Here is a 20,571-nt window from a genome sequence, read left to right as displayed (position 1 = left end):
GGATTTGGTGATTTGGGGTTTTTGTTTCTTTGTTTTTTGCCCCCCTTTTTTATCCCCAAAGCTTAACACTGTGCCCAGCACACAGTAGCTCTTTTTTCTTTTCTTTTCTTTTCTTTTAAGTCTTTACCTTCCTTCTTAGAATCAATACTGTGTATTGGTTCCAAAGTAAAAGAGTGGTAAGGGCTAAGCAATGGGAGTTAAGTGATTTGCCCAGGGTCACACAGCTAGAAAGTATTAAGTCAAATTTGAACCCAGGACCTCCTCTCTCTAAGCCTGCTTCTCAATCCACTAAGCCTCCTAGCTGCCCTTTATAGTAGGTTCTTAATAAATGCTACTTGATTAATATCATTGAAGGATAGTTACCCAGAGATAGATTTGGCTTGCATAAAGGAAAAAATCCTAACCAATTTAAGTGGTCCAAAATGGAATGTGCCACCTTGGAAGCTGGTCTATCACCATTTCACAGTTCATATCTCTTCTAGTAGGAGCTGAATGGCTGACTACTGATTGGGAATCCTGCAAAAAAAGTAGTCTTATCCTAGTTGGCTTTTGAGGTCCCTTCCACCTCTGAGATGCTATGAAATGACCAGGTCCTCCTTATATAGTAATAGCCTCCTAATTGATCACATGGCTCCAGTATCTTGCATCTCTAGACCTCTACTTGGTCTAGGATAAAATTCAAACTCTTTGTCTAGAACTTAATGCCCTCTACAGATTTGGCTATTCCTTGGCTTACCTTTATCATTATTCCTCATTCACTAAACTATATGGAATGCATAGAAACATTTTTAAAGCACTGTTTGGATAAAGAACAAACATGATGGATACAGATATATAACTCAGATGGCCCTTGACCTCAAGGAACTTACATTCCAATATATACAACAGATATAAGGGAGTTATAACCAGAGATAGGGTATTTTTTTTATTTGGAAAGTCAATGAATTGGTGAATGGAGCCATTGGGAGAAGACAGAAGCACCTATTATAGGAGTATTGAATTCATAATTGTTCTTGCAGTTGGGGCTGGGAGTTGGTAATTGGAAAGTGAGCTGGGAGGAAAGGCATCCTTCAGAAAGCAGGACAGGTGGTAAGAAGATAGTGGTGATATGAATAAGTATTGCCTACTAATCATACCCCCAAATTCAGCATTTCCTTTTTCACTTCCAAGATGTCATACAAGCTTCTATCTCTGGAATGGATTCTCTCTTCATTCATACTTCTTATGCTTAGCTTCCTTCAAAGTTCTCCCAGGTTCTAATTCTGTTCTTTTTCATGTTGCCAAACTAATTCTTTATTTATGTATGTTTTTTATAATATATAATTAAATTTTTTATATTTTTATTTATCTATGTGCCTATGTCGAATAGAATATAAGCTGCTTGATGGCAGTTAACTTTTGTTTTTGGGTTTTAATACCCAAAGTTTATAATAGAGCTTTGGCTGTAGGAGGCACTTAAATGTTTCTTGAACTGAATTATTAAAGGTCAATGTTTTCCTTGATTAAAAAAAAAGTTCCTAAGAATTTGTGCTAGGTGAACATTTCAGGTTACTAATCAATGGTGGTTTATATTTATCTGTCCTTTTGGTGCATAGCTTGAGGAGAAAGAACCATTTGAAGGACCCTGGAGTCAGAGGGAGGCCAAAGAGTCTGAAACTGATAAACAGTTAAATACCCTGGACACAGAAATTATATGGGAAAAAATGAAAAGGCAAAAAGCTCACATTTTTTATTCACTCCACAGAGATTCCTGGCCATATTAGGCTCACAAAAGTCAGCTAAGTGGCCAAGGCTCTGACATACAGATGTAAAAGGAGGTGCTGAAATTAATAAGACAAAAGATCAAATGCTTGTCACATGCTTTCCAGACAGAGCTGTGTTGGAAAGACATCTGCAGAATCAAGCTGGTTCTAAGCAGAGCAGGAAATTGAAGAGAGTCAGTGGGCCCTCTGAGGACCTCTGGACTATAGGAACATGCAAATCATTTAGCACCATACAAATGACAAGTATTAATATGGGATCTTTGGGTAAATAAGTGAAATAAACTGCTGTTTCCTTTTCTGATTATCTAAGTAACAGTTCCAAGTTGCTGTCACCTTTTTTTTTAATGCTCTGTAACAGGATTGGATTATTGTAAATGGAGGCTAAGAGCATTATTATTCCAGTCAGTAACTTTAGCTTAGTAGAGGCAGTAATAGACTGAGAAATGTCTGCTGACCAGATACCCTTCCCTCTCTTTCCTTTTGGCTACAGAAGCCCTGTTTCTCTTCCAAGCTCTCTGCCTCTTTTCCTCCCTCTTGCACAGGAGACATTTCCCAGTCTATTACTGCCTCTACTAAGACTCCTAAGGTTACTGATTAGAATAATCATGCCATTTGGATAGCACTTATTTTAAACTTTCTCTCTTGGGCTCTTCTATATTCCCGTATTAGAAAGATTCCCTTGGGAAGGATATAAGTAAGATGAAAAAATGATGAAATGAGATATAACCATCCATAAGGCAAGATCTACTTTTTGGATTCCATACTTTGATTCTGCGGAGTCAGTGTGGTATGGTGGAAAGAGAACCAGTCTGGGAGGAAAGAGGGCTCTAGGTTCTATTCCCAGATGTCCTCTGCCACACTTCCCCAATCCCCCAAGCAATTGGACCTTGGTTATTCCTCCTTTGGGCCTCCATTTTCTTATCTGTAAAATTATCCGTGCTTATTGTGTCCTAGGCTTTCATGTATGTAAAAGCATTTTAGAAATTCTAAAACACTGTACAAAATATAACAGTCTCTGTTTAGCAAATCTCTGATGCTATTCTTTCCCACATATACCTATCCATTCACTCCCTTGTGAAGCCTTCATACCAAGCATCTGTTACTTGTTGCTGAGGTCTCACAATAGAAAACCAAATGACACGGAGGCATTGAGAGGAAAAAGGGAAGTAGCATCTCTGATTATTCATTTTATACGGTGAATGGCTGCTTACATTATAAAATATCTTTTAATTGTGGCAGCCCAGGAACAACAATGGGGAGAAAGGGAGGATGGGGGAAGGCTGAGGGGCTATACATTCAGCAAGCTGGATGCTTTGCAAACTCATTCTCCCCAAGTGCCTTAGGAGAATGAGAGGAAAAAACAACCCCAAGTCTTTTTTTTTCATCCCTCGATTCTATATTCTAGTAATAAGAATAAATGGACTCTATTGAGAAATGTTTCATTTCACTTTTGCAGACCCCCTCGATCAGCCCCCATTCCTGGAACACACCAGAGAAGACATAGCTGTGGAGTCCAGAAGTTTGCCAAAGCCAGCCAGCATTTGTGAGAGCTGTTCCAAGGGAATCGTCCCCTCCTCCAGCCCTCCCTCTCTTCCACACTGTTTTGATTTACCCTGACTTCCTCCTTGAGGCAAGGGAGGGAGGGAATGGGAGTGACTTACTTGTGTGTAAGAGTATGTGCGTGTGTATAGTAGTAGTGTCTGTAAAATATTGTAATGGGAGGAGGCAAAGCTCCGTAAATGCTTTGTACTGCTGCCCCGTTCGTAATCAGTGTGGCACGTAAGTAGACACACATCAGGGCCCGCATGATCTTGCTGGGTGAAGTGGTTAGGATGCCTACTTAAACGCCAGCCAAGTAGCTTGCACATGAAGGATTTGGGGGGTTCTGAGAATATTAGGGAAGGTTCTGTGTTTACATGCAGTCTGGGAGCCAAGACACAAGCATAAGTGCCCTGCCGATGTGGAAATCGGGTGGAAAAGCAGATAGTGAGCGTGGGAATGAACGGTCTGCTTAGTGTGGACGGGGTGGGGTGGGATGAGGTGTTGTGATTTTTGTTAGGGTCTGTTGTAGGTAGGAGCCATTTCTCCCAAAAAGTGTTTGCTAGGCAGTGCTTACGAGCCTTTACCGGACGCAAGCACCTGTTTGTACGCTTGCATGGATGGATGGATGGCTATTGAATGTGCCCTGTGGCTACGTGTGTACGTTGTGTGTGTGTGGCACTACGGGTGTTGGGGGCAGGTGTAAGACAGAATGCGCACATGGCTGGTGTTGGGGGATTGCGTGTACGCCCTTGGCGTACACCCGGTGCACAGCTCGGGGGGATGGGGAAGAGGCGGCTCCGCCTCCATACCTGCCCGGCCCCGCCCTCGGCCCCGCTGGGCTCCGGGTTCGCTCGCTCGCTCGCGCCGGGACTCGCTTCTCCAGGTCTGCGTCCCCACCTGCTTTGCAGCAGCGGCCGGACGGGACGGGACGGGGCGGAGCCCAGAGCAGGCGGCGGCAGCGGCTCCTCATTCCTGGGATTCCTGACGCTCTTGCTCCCGCTCCAGCTCGGGCCGCACGGTCCTGGCTCCCATCCCGCCCCCGTCCGTGGGACCGGCTTTGCCCCCTGCCCTCTCCTCAGCCGGAGGAGCTCAGTCGGGGCGGTAGCCTCGGCCCCGGACCCTCTCTCCGGGAGGTAGGGGGAGGGGAGGAAGCGCCCTCCCTGCCACGCCCACTGGGCCCACGCCCCCCACGAGAGCCACACCCCCACTAGCGGCCAGGCCGGGGCCGGAGGTGGTGGCCGGGGGTTACCCGCGCACGGTCCGGTGAGTGGGAGAGAGGGAGGGCCGGAGGGAGTCAGGAGCGCGCACGTGGGGCCGCGGAACCGGTTCCGAGGCTCTGCCAGTTCATGGTCCTGCTGCGGCTCAGCCTCTCCCGGACTCAGGGATTTCCTGCTGATGGAATCCGAAGGGGGTGAAGGTTCCCTTCCCTGAGAGGGCGCAGCCAGCGAAGGCTTCTTCCCAAGGAACTGGGGGACCAGGGAATCCCTCCTTTTTAGTGGAGGGAGACCGTGGGTGTGTGTGTGACAGGACCCCTCTTCTGAGAGGGCGGAGAGAATTCTAAGGGTCTCTCTGAAAAGGCGAAGGGAGTCAGGGGGTTCTTTCTGTGAGGTGGAAGGGGTCAGTGAGAGGGGGATCTTGGGGAACTCCTCAGAAACAACTGCTTCTCTTCGCAGGGAAAGCAGTTCCGGGGGGAGCTTCGAAGGGAGTTTCTTCTGTGCGGTAGGAACACCAGAGAAAGGAGTCCTCCAAAATGGGATGGGGAGCAGCTTAAAGAGCTCTTTGAGGTTTGATGAAGGAGGAAGAGGGACTTTCTCAGAGGAGGGGTAACTGATCTTTTTGATGTGGTGGATGAAGACTGAAGGAATCCTTTTTGGGAATGAGTGAAGAGACCAAAAAAAAAAAAGCTGGAAGAAGTTCCTTCCTTGTGATTAGGACAGCAATCAGCTCAGCTGGTCCCGTGTTTGAATGAAAGAACCTGAGGTTTCCTAATTATAAAGAGAATTGAAGTTGAGGGGAAGGTTGAGATTGAGGGTCGTGAGAGGATTTCTCCTCTCTTGGAGGCAAGTAGAATGAGAGCTTGTGAAGGACACCAAAAGAGAAATATATGGGTAGACTCCAACTGTGTAGTGGCTAAGTTAAGACGTTGCTGGAAGCCTGAGATGCAGGTCAGCCTGTACTGGGTTGGAGAGAAATGAATGAGATTTCATGTGGTGCTAGGCAACAGGGACTCCCTTCCATTCATCTGTCCTTCCACCACCTGGGGTGGTGGTGGGGAGCACAGCCACGAACAGGATAACCCCATTTCTTACTCGAAAACCAGGCTTCACTGGCAGAGGAAAGGTGTTTTCCTTTTCTTAGACTTACTGAGGTATGATACTTAGCTTTTTTTTTTTTTAATATGATGATGACAGGTCTTGCTGAGATTGCTCAATATCCTTTAGGTAAATGACTTACCGACAGACATTTGAAATTCAGTTGAAGTTGGAATGACTTTTTTACAGTTCAGTTTTGCTTTCATCAATGGTGCTGCTTGCTAGTCGTGTTTCCTTTACTGCTTAATAAAAAGCAGCAGCTTGGTGATTATTTTTAGTTTATTATCCGCAGCTAGCCACCCATTTTTTAGGAATGGATTACCCTTTTGGAGTGTTTTATTTTTCAATTGAAACTGCCACTTTGTTTTATAAAATAAATATCCAGATGTGTTACTCCTGAGCATTCCCAGGACATCCATCATCAAGGCTAGCTTTCTTCACAGGATTCAAAGTTCATTTATGCACACTCGACCAAACTTGAACTCTGTCCTTAAATAGAGACAAGACAAAGCATCCAGATTGGGCTCCTACTGTACTTGGGCAGTGCTCCCTGCAGAGTTAATGAAGAGTGTATGCATTCTTAGGAGCTTTTTCTTATTAGGTCTGGCTAGGAAACAACCCCCTCATTATGATAAGGTAGGCTACCCAATTTGTGGATTAACTGGGAAAATGTTAATTACTTTGGGACTGAAATGCAAACTAATTATAATGCTGACCCAAATAAAATATAGGAAGATAAATTTCTTATAAAAACAACCATAGGATACATTCAAAATAGAACTCTAAATGGTTTAGTTGAAAGAGCATTGGTTTATTAGTTAATAGAACTGTATTTAAATAACCTGACCTAGAAGGTTTTCTTCTTCATAAATTTAGCATAACAATACACATCCTAGCTTTAAGGATTGAATGAAATTTCCCAAAAATCATAAAATACAATAGTAAAGCAAATTATTGTTATTTTTGTTTTAAATTATTTAGAATGGATGCTATATAACTTAAAAATATATGCTTGCTAAATTGGATCATCTCTGTTTTTGCTAGTACTTTCACTGAAGCCATCTGTCTTATACAGTGGATAGCAGAACAAAAATCTCCTTTAGGTCCTGTCCTTTCTCTTATATGGATAATTGATAGTTGACTAATTGAGCACAAAATTGGTAAAGTCAGATGCTTATTTGGGATATAAGAAGGAAAGAAACTTTACCTTTTAGTATATTGTAGGTAACTTCTTATCAATACACTTATTAGCAAACTGAGGTTTTCACTATCTATTCTTCAGCATATTTGGCAAATTTCTTCAATGAGAAATTCATTTTCTTTATAGTGTTAACATCATATATCTGTGTGTATCTATGTTTAAATGTATATGTAGGCATATATGTTGATAGATGGATGGATAGATTGATCTGCTTGAGTAATTCTTAAAAAGGCATCCAACTGGCCTGGACTTTGAATTAATTATTTTAGGTTGTGTTTTGTTCCACCTTTTAATGCTATTTGAAATACAATCATAATAAAAAATATAGGGAGCTGTGAAGGAAAAAACTCCAAGTAAATAGTTTTTGTGTGATATTCTTAGGCACCATGGTATCTTTGATAGTTATGATCTGTTTAATGCCTTGTTTGATAAATTCTATTATACATGTGAGAAAAACTAGTGAAAAGGGAAATATTTCAATTATATGATAGCTACTAAATTAAATTTAGGAAAACATAATTTCTTGCATGAGAAACAGCCAAATTAACAGAAGTTCTTATGTCCCTTATGGTTCTTTTGGAGAATCCCATGTTTAATTAAACCCATATATAACAGTTTAAAATAGAGCAAAGCTGGATAATGTTTCTGTAGCCTTTTAAGGTAAACCACCATTAAGGAAATTAGAAATCTGGATGCTGTGTTTTAACTGTATGGTTTGGCAAGATAGGAGAGGAGAACATGTATGGAGGTCCTGAAAATTAAAGGGAGATTTTATGCTTTGGGCTGGAGGTAAATAGCAAGCTGTTTTACAGTGGATTAAAAATGCTGTAGGATCAATTTCATGAGCTTCTTGGCTCAAGCTTGATAGCCAAATATTCATTTGTGCTAATCATGGTGCTGTTAAAATACTCACCTTTAGTCTGAATCAGCTAAAAGAAAAAGGAGAGTTCTTTTTCTTAATTGTATGTTCCCTTTGCTTTCATAGATCCAGTATGAGGAAATTAATGAATGAATGATAAAAAAAAGGATTCATTAAGTGCTTCTTGCTAAGCACCGTTGTTTGCAAATAGAAGAGCAAGCTCTCAAGCTGTTCACATTCTAACAGGGAAACCACTTGGTGGTTTATTCTCTTAAGTATAATGGAGAGGGCCCAGGAGACCTGGCTTCAGTGGAAGGAATACTGAGTGATGGAAGAGACTTAAGATGTGTTAGTACCTGTGTGAGCCCCCATGTCTTCCATCTTTTCATCTCTAAAAGAAGGGACTTGGATTAAATTATTTCTAAGGTCTTTTCCAGCTCTTAAATCCTCTGATCCTATGATGAGTGGTTGCCTACCAGGAAAGTAATATATTTCCAATTCTTGTCTTTTATAATCTTTGAGGAGGTAGGTTTCTTCTTTTCAAGTGAGTTGAATAGATAGAATGCCCTGGTTCTCCATGATAAGAAACACATAAGCAACCAAATAATGAAAAAATCCTCATAAATTAACGCTTGATAGTTGAAACACAGAGCACTATAGTGGAAAGAAAGCAGCCCTTGGAGCCAGAAGATCTGGGTTGAAATTCTGCCATAAATACTGGCTGTGAGATCACAAGCAAGTTGTTTTAATCTCTGAGACTTAGTTTATACATCTGTGAAATGGTCACAAACATATTTGCGCTATTATCTCAGGGTTTTTGTAAGGAAATAATTTTGTAAACTTTAAATAATTAAATATTAGCTATACTTGTTGCTATTATTTCTGGTGGGTCTCCCTTCACTTTGTAACCTGCATAGGGAGGAAGTTGCTTTAAGAAACCCAATATCCTAGAAGAAAATGGGTACCTTAAAGGGAATGTTTCTTTGCAATTCAGATGAAGGAGAAGATTCTAGCATCTGGGCCTGAGGGAAGGTAATAAATTAATGCTCTACTTTGGGGATCTTTTGAGTCTGGATTTGTTTTTTTTTTTAAATCCTTGCTTTCTGTTTTAGTATCAGTTCTAAGGCAAGTGACTTGCCCAGGGTCACATAGCTAGAGAGTGTCAGAGGCTAGATTTGAGCCCAAGGCTTCCTGTTCTATCCACTGTGTCACCTAGCTGCCCCCAGGTTGATTCTTATAAAACCAGGCTTGTTGTTTTTTGTTGTTGTTTTTTGATTCTTCACCATTTGGTAAAGAATCAAATGGCCCCTTCTAGAACCTCTTCCTGAGGCAGTAATTTGTAGACAGGACTTGGATAGAAAAGTGCAACTAAGTTACTACCCTACTTAATAAACTTTAATGACTCCCTACCTTCTGTAGGATATAATAGAAACTCCTCTTATTTGTCTCTAAAGCCCTTTATAACCCCATCCCAACCTCTCTTTCTGGTCTCTCTTTACTATTATATATTAATATACCCTTCCTGCCAACTACTGTCTAGCTTTCTTTCTGTTCTTCCCACATGAGCCTCCATTTCCTCTCTCCAGAGCTTTGTGCTGGCTGCTCTCAACTCTGCAGCCAGGAATACACTTCCCCTTCACTTCTGCCTCATAGAATCTCTCTTCCTTTAAAATGCATCAAGTACTCCTAGAAACCTTTTCTGATACTCAAATTCCAGTGCCCTTCCTTCCCAACCACCTTGTATTTTTTTCTTCAGATCTTTCCATAGACATTTACAGTGTTGTCATGAGTAAGCCCCTGTTTGCCTCAGTTTACTTAACTATAAAATGGAGATAGTAAAGCCCTTCTAGGGTTGTTGTGGGCATCAAGTGATATAATACTCATAAAACTCTTAGCATAGTATAAAATTCCAGCACATACCAGGCACCTTATAAATACTAGCTATTATTATCATCACCATTTAAAAATAATATATTCTACATATATAATATTAATGGTATAGTTTATTTTATAATGAAATATATAAATAGTATATACTTAATAAAGTACATAATGTTTGTCATAAGGTATTATATAATTTTACATGATAGTATATTATAGAATATTCCCAATATAGAACACATTACTATACATGCACATGTATGTATATGTCTAAACATCCTCATATACAATACATTCATGTTGTAGCTACCAGTAGAATGTGACTCTTGCCCAATGCATGTGTATCGCATCTTCTAATTGAATGTAGCATACATATTATGTGCATGTTGTAGCCTTCATTAGAAAGTAAGCTTCCTGAGGGGAGGAAATGTTTCATTTTTGTGCATTTATGTTTCTAGTAATGTGCCTGGTACCTAGTAAGGGCTTCATAAATGTTTTCTGACAGATTGACTGACTGCTTAATGGGAAAATCATTTTTGGCCAGAAACAAGGAGAACTGAACTAATTTCCTGGCAACCTAGCTTAAGGGTTTGTGATGTTTGCAAGGCTAGGCTTGTAATGACTGATTAATACTTCCCAAGTACTATGCCTATAAATTCAAGTAACTGCCACCATGGCAAAATGGTGAAAAATGGTTCTGTAGCCCAACTTTTTCTTAAATTTTCTAAAAGGATGGCTAAAGAGAAAGACTAATGGTATATGATCCAATTATGAAGGCTTTAGAAAAATACATTAAGCTCTCCCCCGCCCCCCCCCTAAGGTAGAAGGGGTTGGAATCCAGACCTGTGATTTCATTAGTCTGGGAGAACTCTCAGAATGGAAATTGCTTTCACCAATTCAGTGAATGGTCCATAGCTTACATTTTTAGAGAGTTGCCTGCGGGTATTAACAGGTCAGGAAACATGCCCATGATCTTACAGTTATTAGTAAGTGTCAGAGGCAGTACTTGAATGTAGATTCCTGATAGAAAGGTCTAATCTCAATTCATCAATAGTGAAGTGAGTCACTGCTGAAGGCCCTGCAAAGGCAGAAAATGAAATCATTTTTGCCCTTAAGAAGCTTATATTCTGTTAAGAGGACAGTGGATGATGTGTGTGCATACCCACACATAAAATCTATATAAAATTAATACAAGTTTCTTACAAGCACTAGGGAGAAAAGCTAATAGTAATTGAGGAAAGAGGGGCTATGAGAAAAGTCTCCTTGTGTTGATTGGTACTTGGGTTCAGTTTTGAAGGAAGATAGATTCCTTCTATCTATCTAAGTAGAAATGAAAAGGGGCTGTATTCCTGGTATGGGAGACATTTCCCATGTCTTTTTGCCTTTCAGATACCACTGAAAATTATAAAAATATTGATTTAAGGATGATTTCTTTATCTTTTTTTTTAAACCCGTCTGTCTTTAGTAACAACTCTTAAGAGAGAAGGGCAGAAGAGTTAGGAAATGGGGTTAAGGTCTTGCCCAGGGTCACACTGCTAGTGTCTGAGGTCAAATTTGAACCCTGGACCTTCTGACCCTAGGCCAGATACTATATCCACTGAGTCACCTAGCTCGTTTCCATTACCATCTTAGTAAGGTAGCTCTACTACTTTTACTCTTGATGGTGAAAATAGTTTATAAAAAATGCACAGGTCTTTTATATTTTTTTTGTTTGTCCTTCCATAAATGTCCTTGAGATAATTTTGCCTAGTTGGCTCTCTTTAAATTGTTTTTTTTCTTCATTGTTTAGTGACAAGATCTTGTTCATAATCTTCCATTAGCCTTCATAAAATTCAAAAGGCTGATTTAAAACTGACTTTCTGGCCACTATTTCTAAATCATGCCATCTGGCAAGCATTCTTAATCCTTTCATGACCATCCCACCTAAATATTGGACTCTGATTCAGGGTCCACTCTTAATTTCTAGAGAGGTAAGCCTTTTCTTTATTTTGCCTAGCACCACACTTCCACATTATTTCCAGTTGCTATTTCTAATCCCTGTCTCCTGCCTGCTGACTCTCCTTGTTTCTCACTTTTCAGATTTCCTTTGGATTTGGTCTTCTTCCATTAGAATAAGCTCCTTGAGAACATGGCCAGTCTTGCTTTTTTAAAATATAGGTAGCCCTAATCCTTAGCATAGTGGCAGCTAGGTGGTAAAATAGAGTGCCAGGCCTAGAGTCAAGAAGACTCTTCTTGAGTTCAAATCTGACCTCAGATACTTCCTAGTTGTGTGACCCTGGGGAAACTCTGTTTACCTCAGTTTCCTCATCTGTAAAATGAGCTGGAAAAGGAAATGGCAAACCATTCCAGTATCTTTGCCAAGAAGACCCCAAATACGGTCACAAAGAGTCAATCATGACTGAACAACAATCAGCACAATTCCTGGAACATGGTATTTTAATAAATGCTTTAGCAGTCTGTCTCTTCAAATACCAACACCATTCAGGATTCCTTGAAAGAAAAAACAGAAGCAGCTAGTGGCTCAGTGGCCTGTGATCCAGGCCTAGAGACAGGATATCCTGGGTTCAAATGTAGCCTTAGCCACTTCCTAGCTGTTTGATCCTTGGCAAGTCACTTAACCCCCATTGCCTAGCCCTTAGCACTCTTCTGCCTTGGAACCAGTACACAGTATTCATTCTAAGATTGGAAGGTATGGGTTTTTTAAAAAAAAAGGAAGATATACACAAACTTTCTTTAATGACTGATCATCAACAGCAAATAAGACATAGAACATGGAGAAAGACATTCACAAAAGGTTTTGCCATTGAGATGGAGAAAATCCAGCCTGAAGTCAAAGTGGAAAAGAAATTTTTAAAAAATTTTATTTGGTCAATTTCAAACATTATTCTTTGGTTACAAAAATCGTATTCTATTCCTCCCTCCCCTCCCCCTACCCTTTCCATAGCCGATGCTATGGAAATTCAAGAAATTCAAGAAATTCTTTATGGATGGTGAGGTTCTCCTGATGACCATATGTGAAGTTGCATCAAGCTTAAGAGTATTTCAGTGTCTCCTGGAAGAGATCTGTAAACTCAAAACAATTTAGTCTGAGAATCCACAAAGGGTAGAACAAATGAATAAAGAATGTCTACTGCCAAGTTTATGATAGGCATTTCTATGGACATCCTATGGAACTTGTCCATTAGTATGTATATCCAGGGACACACAATACAAATAGACAACAGATTGGGCCCAGAACTAAAGAGGAGGAAGAGAGTAGACTGGCTTGTCTTAGGGGAATTAGCGTCCCAAATTCTGCTGGAAACAAAGGCCCACTTTTACAAATATGGGTATTATTATTGTATTCTGAGACATAGCACATAATAGTCTCAAAAGAATTGAAAACAGATATTACACAGAGGGCACTAGAAAAGCTTATGGTGAATGTGAGCAGGCTGTGACATGTAGCAAATGAAGAATTTCCAGGAGGAGCTAGTGTAAAAGATGGCCTAAAGTAAATGTATGGTTTAAAAAATAAGGATGGGAATGGCTACATGTCAAGCGCAACTAAGCAGCTGAAGTACACCATTGATATCCTCAAGCTATCAGAAAACTAGAAAGATTTACAGCATATTGAATGGACCTTACTGTGATGAATGATCCAAAGACCTAGGTAAGTATCACACAGGATGCACAGCTGGGGAGGCATTGTACTTTGTCATCAGAGGAAACCTCAAAATTGATGAGGTCACAGAGCCATCTGATTATTAGAGGAGAGAGAGTATTATATTCAATTGAGACTAAGGGTTAAAGAAATGTAAGTACTTAGGTACAAGTTAAGTACAAAACTCTGTTATTAATCACTGTATAAACCTTGGTTTTCTTTACCAGAGATAAATAGAAAACAACATTCACTCTCCTTGATACTTTACTCAGAAACCTTTGAAGATTGTGCTCAGCAGTGACTCAGACCAAGTTCTAGGCTATAACTTAAAAAAAAAAAAATCCTTGTTTCTTCTGCTGCCAGGTTTAATTTCCCTAATAATAGCTTTAAAGTGTCTTAAAGAGTTGAACTTCTCTTCACTAATGATTCCCTCCCGCCCTCTACTTTTCCATACCCCACATATGGTATGATTTCTTTGTCTTTGAGAAAGGAAAAGAAACTTTTTAAATTTCAGAAGGTAATGGGATCTCACTTGGAATCATAAAAAAAAACACCAGAATGGAGATCTAAGAATTGAGTTTTGCTCTATGATCTTGGAAAAGTCATTCTTTTCTGTGTCTCATTTTTTCTGCTGGGGGTATATGGGGATAATAATACCTGCCTTACCTACCTATTCAAAACTTTTTTTTTGAAGATCAAACATAAAATATATAGTGCTTGGGAGTTAGGAGGATTCAGTTGTAGCTTTGCTGCTAACAAGTTATCTTAGCATTGGGTAAGTCACTTAATCTTTTTGAGTCTTGGTTTCTTCTGTTAAGTGAGATGGAACTCAATCATCCACTTTCTTTTGTAAAACTCTGATTCTTTGATAATAGATATAAAAGTATTTTTTCAAAATATTATGAGTCATAAAATGCATTTTTGTTATCCTTCAAGTTTGGGGTTTGCCAGTGGAATTGCTTGTTAGCTATGGGAGGGGAGGAGGAAAGAGAGGAGGGAAAGAAGATGAATCATTTAACATGGAAAAATATTTAAGAATAAAAATTTTTTAAAGTTTGGGGTTTGGCCAGGGTTAGTTTGGAGAAACTACTTAACTGCTCTGTTTATTTGTAAAATGGAGATAATTATATTTGCCTTACTTACCTCAGAATAATTAGATGAGGTAATTTACATGGAAACTCAGAAAAAGCAAGGTGATATTAAAATGAGATGACATATGGAAGTATAGGTGTCCCTTCCACTTCAAGGGAGTTAGAGACATAGCCTTCCTGCAATCTGAAAAATCCAAGTAAAAATTTTGGGCTCTTCCTTTGTAGAAGTCTTAATTTTTTTCTTTTATGGGTTATTTAAAATACTTTATTGTAAAATTTGGCTTAAGTTTTGATTATAGGCTATATATAGGTCAAAGTTAAGTAAAAAAATGAGTTTCTAAACTTTTTCTGTGTTGTCTGTTGGCCTTGACATGTCATCTGTGACTTCCACAAAACTACTCCCAAATTTCCATTTAATTTCTTAAGTAGACCCATGATATATTGAAACCATGATGAAAAAAGTTGCAGTATGGAATACTTTGAAATCTCATAATTTCTATACTTAAAAAAAACCCCTATAATCTCCTGTCGTAGTATTAACTTTAAGACAGAAGGGGTAGGCAATTGGTGTTAAATGACTTGCTCAGGATCACACAGCTAGGAAGTACCTGAGGCCAGATGTGAACCCAGCTCCTCCAAATTCCCAAGTCTGAACCTTTATCCAGTGTGCTACCTACCTGCCCTTCTCTATACAACTATAAGGTGCAGAAAGACCATAAGGAGAAAGAGAAAAACTATAGTGTTAACAGCCTTATAGGTTTCGCCAGGAAGTATTAAGGGACAAATAAACACTGCTTAGGAGCAAATGCATTTAGGGGATAAAAATGAGTATAAAAGTATTGATGGAGACCAGGTTTTTCTTTTTCATTTTCTTTTTAAATTAGAAAACTTTTCTTCTCTCACATTCCTCCCAATTTGAAAGGAAAAAAGAAAAAATAAAATCTATGTAACAAATAACATAGTCAAGCAAAACATTCCCACATTGACAATATCCAAAAATGTGTATGTCTCATTCTGTATCTTAAATCTATCACTTAACAGAAGGTGTTTATCTGGAATTGAGGTTGGTCATTGCATTGATGGGAATTAAGGTTTTCCAAGTTGTTTGTTTTTACCCTGTAGTTATTTTGGTATAAGTTCTGGTTCTGTTCACTTGACTCTGTATCAGTTCTTACAAATCTTCATAAAGTTCTCTGAACTTATTATTTTCCATCATTTCTTAATGGTACAATTGTATTTCATTACATTTTTATACTATAATTGTTTTAGCCATTTCCCAATTAATGGACATCTCTTAGCTTACAGTTCTTTGTGGTCACCACAAAAATAGTTGCTATGATTTTTTTTTAAACCTTTACCTTTTGCCTTAGAACCAATACTGTGCATGTATTGATTCTAAGGCAGAAGAGTGGTAAGGACTAGGCAATGGGGGTCAAGTGACTTGCCCAGGGTCACATAGCTAGGAAGTATATGAGGTTAGATTTGAACCCAAGATCTCTCTTCTCTGGGCCTAGCTCTCAGTCCACTGAGCCACCTAGCTGCCCCCTGCTATAAATATTTTTATACATGCAAATTATTTTCTTCCTCTTGCAATTGCTAGTGTACAAACCTAGTATTGGTATCACTGAATCAAAATGACTTTGGCGTTATAGTTCAATAGTTATCAAAAAATGGCTGGACAAATCTATAGCTTCACCTATTGTGCCTCTTTTCCTGATGTTCCATCAACATTTGCCATTTTCCTTTTTTGTCATCTTGGCTAATCTGATGAATGTGAGATGGAAGCTCAGATCTACTTTAATTTGCATTCCTCTAATTATTAGTGATTTGGAGCATTTTTTCATATGACTATTGATAGCTTGAATTTCTTTCTCTAGAAACTACTTGTTCATGTCCTTTGATGATTTATTAATTAGGGAATGATTCTTATAAATTAAGTCAGTTCCTTATGTATCTTAGAAATTCAATCTTTATCAGGGAAATTTGCTGCAAAAAAATTTCCTCCCCAGTTATCTATTTCCCTTCTAATTTTAATTGCTTTGGTTTTTAAAGCTTTCATTTTTATTTAATAAAAATTGTCCATTTTATCTTCTAAGATTCTTTCTATCCCTTGGTTGTTCATGAACCTTTCCCCAATTCATAGATTAAAGAGAAATATCATTCTTGTTCATATATGTCTGTATATGTATATTCATATACATATATAATATAAACGTATATCTGGATACATATTTTTATATCTAGTTCATGTACTTGAATCTTGTCTTATCATAGGGTATGAGGTGGTTATCTAAATCAATTTTCCAGCTTTTCAAGGAATTTTTGTCAAATTGAGGATTTTTTCTATTAAGTAGAATTTATGGGTTTATCAAAAACTAGACTAAGTTCATTTTGCTTCTGATATTGTATGCCTAATTTGTTTTCCTGCTGAAGGAGGCTAGTTTGACATTTAGCTACTAAAGTCAGATGATAGCTTGAATAATCTTGTCATTTCTGTTGCCTTTACAGTTGAAACTGATCATTCAACCACAAGGCAGTCCACACTTATTATTAAGCTCCTCAAGATCAGAGACTGTATCAGTTTTCAACAATCCAACAGCTCTTAGTTCAGAAGGAACACTTTCTTATTTTGACTTTGTATCTCTCCTAGCATATATTCTTTGTACTGTAGGTATGTATTAAACATACATTGAATCGAGTATTTGTTATTGGTTGGCTATGCATGAGTCAATGTTTATATTACATCCTATGTGAGTTATATCAGCACTCAGATATTTTTATTAGTAATAAGGTAATTACTATGACAGAACAAAGATGACTAATGGTGAGTTGATACTAGGAGAAATAGAAAAATAGTAAGAAAGCCCCTAGTTCCCCTTGATGAGTTCAAGTCACCAGGATCAGACAAACTATTTTCAGAATATTGAAAAAACTGATAGATGTGATTATTGATCCCCTTTAAACTGTCTTAGCTAAATTAAGGAGTATGGCAGAAATGCTTCAGGCCTGGAAAAAAGGACCAAATGTTCAGTTTTTTAAAAAAGAGAGAAGAGCAGAGTCTACAGAATATAAACTAGTAACAATGGTTTCAATTATTAACAGTCATAGCACATATTGTTAAAGGGATTATTAGTAACATTTCTAAGAGGAAGTGATGATCACCAAAGTCTAGCAAAGCGTCATCATGAACAGGTCGTGTCAAGCTAACCTGATTTCCATTTTTGGCAGGGTTGTTTGTTAGATAAATCACAGGGAGCAAAGCATTTGTTAAAGGCTTTCACGATATTCCTGTGGACAAGATAGATGAGCAGGGAGACTTAGAATTGGTTGAATAGCTAGATCCAAAGAGTACAGCAGTCATTAAAAGTTCAGTGTCCATTTGGAAAGAAGTCTCCAGGGAAGCATCCCCTGCGTTTGTTCATGATTTCATGATACCTAATAATTTTGTAAGTGATTGATATGGCATACTTATCAGATTTGTAGATAACATAAATTCAGGAAGGGTAGCTAACACCCAGATGACAGCATCTAGTTTCAACAAGTTAGGATGTGAGGCTGAATCTACCTAGATGAACATTAATAAGGAAAATGTAAAGTCTTAATTTTGATTTCTTGTGTAAGATAGGAGTGATATAGTTAGACATTAGTTTGTATGAAAAAGATCTGAGAATTACAGTATTCTCTTATTATGAGACAACAGTGTTTTATGGCAACCAGAATAAAAGTAGTGTGATTTTAGGATCTTTTAAGACAGATTTAGGGTCTAGCACAAACAAAGTAATAATTGTATTCTCTACTCTCATTGGAACACATCTTGGATATTCTGTTAAACTCTGGGAATCACATTTTCAGAAGAGGGCCCAGAGGTTGAGCAGAATGGCAAAAGGATTTGAGATCACACCAAATGAGGATTAGTTGAAAGAGCTGGGCATGTATTAACCTAGAGAAGGGAAGACAAGGGGGATGAGATAGATATCTCCAAGTCTTTGAAGGACTATTATATGGTCCTGCTTGGTCCTAGAAGGCAAAACTAGGAGTGGAGAGACTTAGGCTTAATATGAGACTTATGATTAAATTTATAATGAGTAAATTTTACTTATTTAAATATAATAAATATTGATAGAATTGTTAAATAGGAAATTTATTTTTCTATTCAATTTTAATGCATTTAGCAAGTGCATTTTGTTTGCTTGACATCATGTTAGAGGCTAGAAATGCAAAGACAAAAATGAAATTGTCCCTGCCTGCAGTTTACCTTATATTGGATGAGAGGACACAAACATATAAATAAATAAAAAGTATATAACAGATTCATAGGATTATAGGTCCAGAGATGGAAGGGACCTCAGTGGCAATTAAGTCATACCCCCCCCTCCTTTTTTATGGTTGATGAAACTGAAGCTGAGAGAGGTTAAGGGACTTGCCCCAAATCACACATGTTAAATGTCAGAATCAGAAATTGGCATTTCCCTTATTGGAGCTGTTTAGGCAAAACGCCAAATGGCCACATGTTGGCTATTTTGTAGAAGAGATTCTAGGATAGATACAAATTGAGCTCAAAAGCTTCTGAAATTCCTTCCAATTCTCAGATTTTATCATTCTGACTTTTGTTAAGTAGAGAAAAATTAAGTTTTTTCTCTCCCTACTCTAACCCTGGTACTAGAAAACATTTGCTGTTGTTCAGTTGTGTTGAACTCTTTATGACCCTATTTGGAGTTTTCTTGACAAAGATAATGGAGTGGTTTGCCCTTTCCTTCTCTAGCTCATTTTGCAGATGAGGAAACTGGGGCAAGCAAGGTTAAATGACTTACCTAGAGTCCACCCAGCAGGTAAATGTCTGAGTCTGGATTTTAACTTAGGTCCTCCCATCTCCAGGTCCAGTGTACTATCCACTGTGTCACCTAGCTGCCTTAGGAAGTATACAAGATGAATAAGATACTCTGTCTTCAGAAGGGGTGATAGGGATGATAAGGCAAAGCCAAAAATCACTAATGTACAAGGCAAAATATATTATTTCATAAGAAACGTTACAAACAAGATTCTGAGAGTATTTGGAGGAGAGAGAGAAATTATTTCCAGTTAGAAGCAGGCTGGAAATCAGAAAAGAAACAGAACTTGTGTCTTGTCCAAAGTGATGCAGCTAGTAAGGTTCCAAGGCTATATTGGAATTCAAGTTTGTTTGACTTCAGGCCCAGTGTTCTATCCATTGTGTCACTTAGAGGTTGGTAGTGCCATTGACAATAATGGAGACTTAAAAGGAGCGGAAGATTTTTTTTTGGCTGGAGGAAATAAGATATTCATAGGACATAGTTTCAGATGTCCAGTAGGGAACTGAAGTTCAACTGAGTTCAACAGAGAGGACAGAAGTGTTTCTTTGGCTGAAAATCTTCATTATTTTCCCGCTATCTAATGAATAAATTCTCATCCTGGCATTCAAGTCCCTCTGCTATATGGCCTTATTTTCTCTTTCTAGCTTTCTCTTGCTCTACTTTTTATGAATTCTCTGTTACAGACAAACTGGATTCATTGCCCCTTGTGTCCTTTCTTAGAGTATATCTGTCTTTGCTAATGTTGTCCCATGCACCTAGAGTGAACATTCTCACTCTGCCCCACTCCCTGGCTCCCCCCATCTCCCTCTAAATCTCTGCTGGTCAAAACCCCCTCCTTCCTTAACCCTGTCATCCTTGTCCCTGAGGCCACCCTAGATCTCCCCATCTGGAATATTTCTCATCATAATTGGACTACTCTTTTGTGCTCACTAAATTGGCATCATGAGCATATCTTAAATCAGTTTTATTTCTGTATTCCCCAGCACCCATCATGGTACCTTGGCAGATTGTTGTCATTCAATAAAGTTTATTGTGGTCCTTGGGCTGTACCTAGGAATTCTGTTATTAGTCCCTAGAATAGTTTTTTTTTTTAAAAAGGACAATATCTTTTTTTTGTACGCAGTGTCTGAAAAGAATAATAATTTACATTTCTGTCATGCTTTAAAATTTATAAAATACCACATACTAACCCTGTAAGAGACGTGTGCAAAACACTTTACAAATATTATTTCATTTGATCCTTAAAACAACCCTGAGAGGTCAGTGCTATGATATCCCCCATTTTACAGATAAGAAAACTGAAGCAGCAGAAGTCAAGTGACTACTATTATATGGCTAGTAACTGTTTGAGGCAGAATTTGAATTTAGGGCTTCTTGAGTCCAAATCACATGCTCCATTAATTAGTGGAAACAGACTTGGAGATGGTAAATGACTTGCCCATGGTCATAT

At 38.5% G+C, this 20,571-nt stretch overlaps 1 protein-coding gene across 2 annotated transcripts in view; it reads left to right on the top strand.

Moving 5' to 3' along the window:
• The first annotated feature begins 3,524 nt into the window (after window positions 1-3,524).
• The window catches only part of VGLL4 (vestigial like family member 4), a 184,396-nt gene continuing 167,349 nt past the window's right edge, over window positions 3,525-20,571 (top strand). The window contains exon 1 of one of the 2 annotated variants that reach the window (XM_056804667.1): window positions 3,525-3,542. The gene's annotated coding sequence lies outside the window, so the exon portion shown is untranslated. Of the gene's footprint in view, window positions 3,543-4,251; window positions 4,569-20,571 lie in introns of those variants that run through there. The other variant, XM_007500239.3, reaches the window with a different exon arrangement.

The sequence above is a fragment of the Monodelphis domestica genome, chromosome 7, assembly GCF_027887165.1.
Source record: "Monodelphis domestica isolate mMonDom1 chromosome 7, mMonDom1.pri, whole genome shotgun sequence".
Classification (NCBI taxonomy): Eukaryota; Metazoa; Chordata; class Mammalia; order Didelphimorphia; family Didelphidae; genus Monodelphis; species Monodelphis domestica.
Note: the sequence above shows the minus strand (reverse complement) of the source record. Positions and strands in the feature narration are given on the sequence as shown.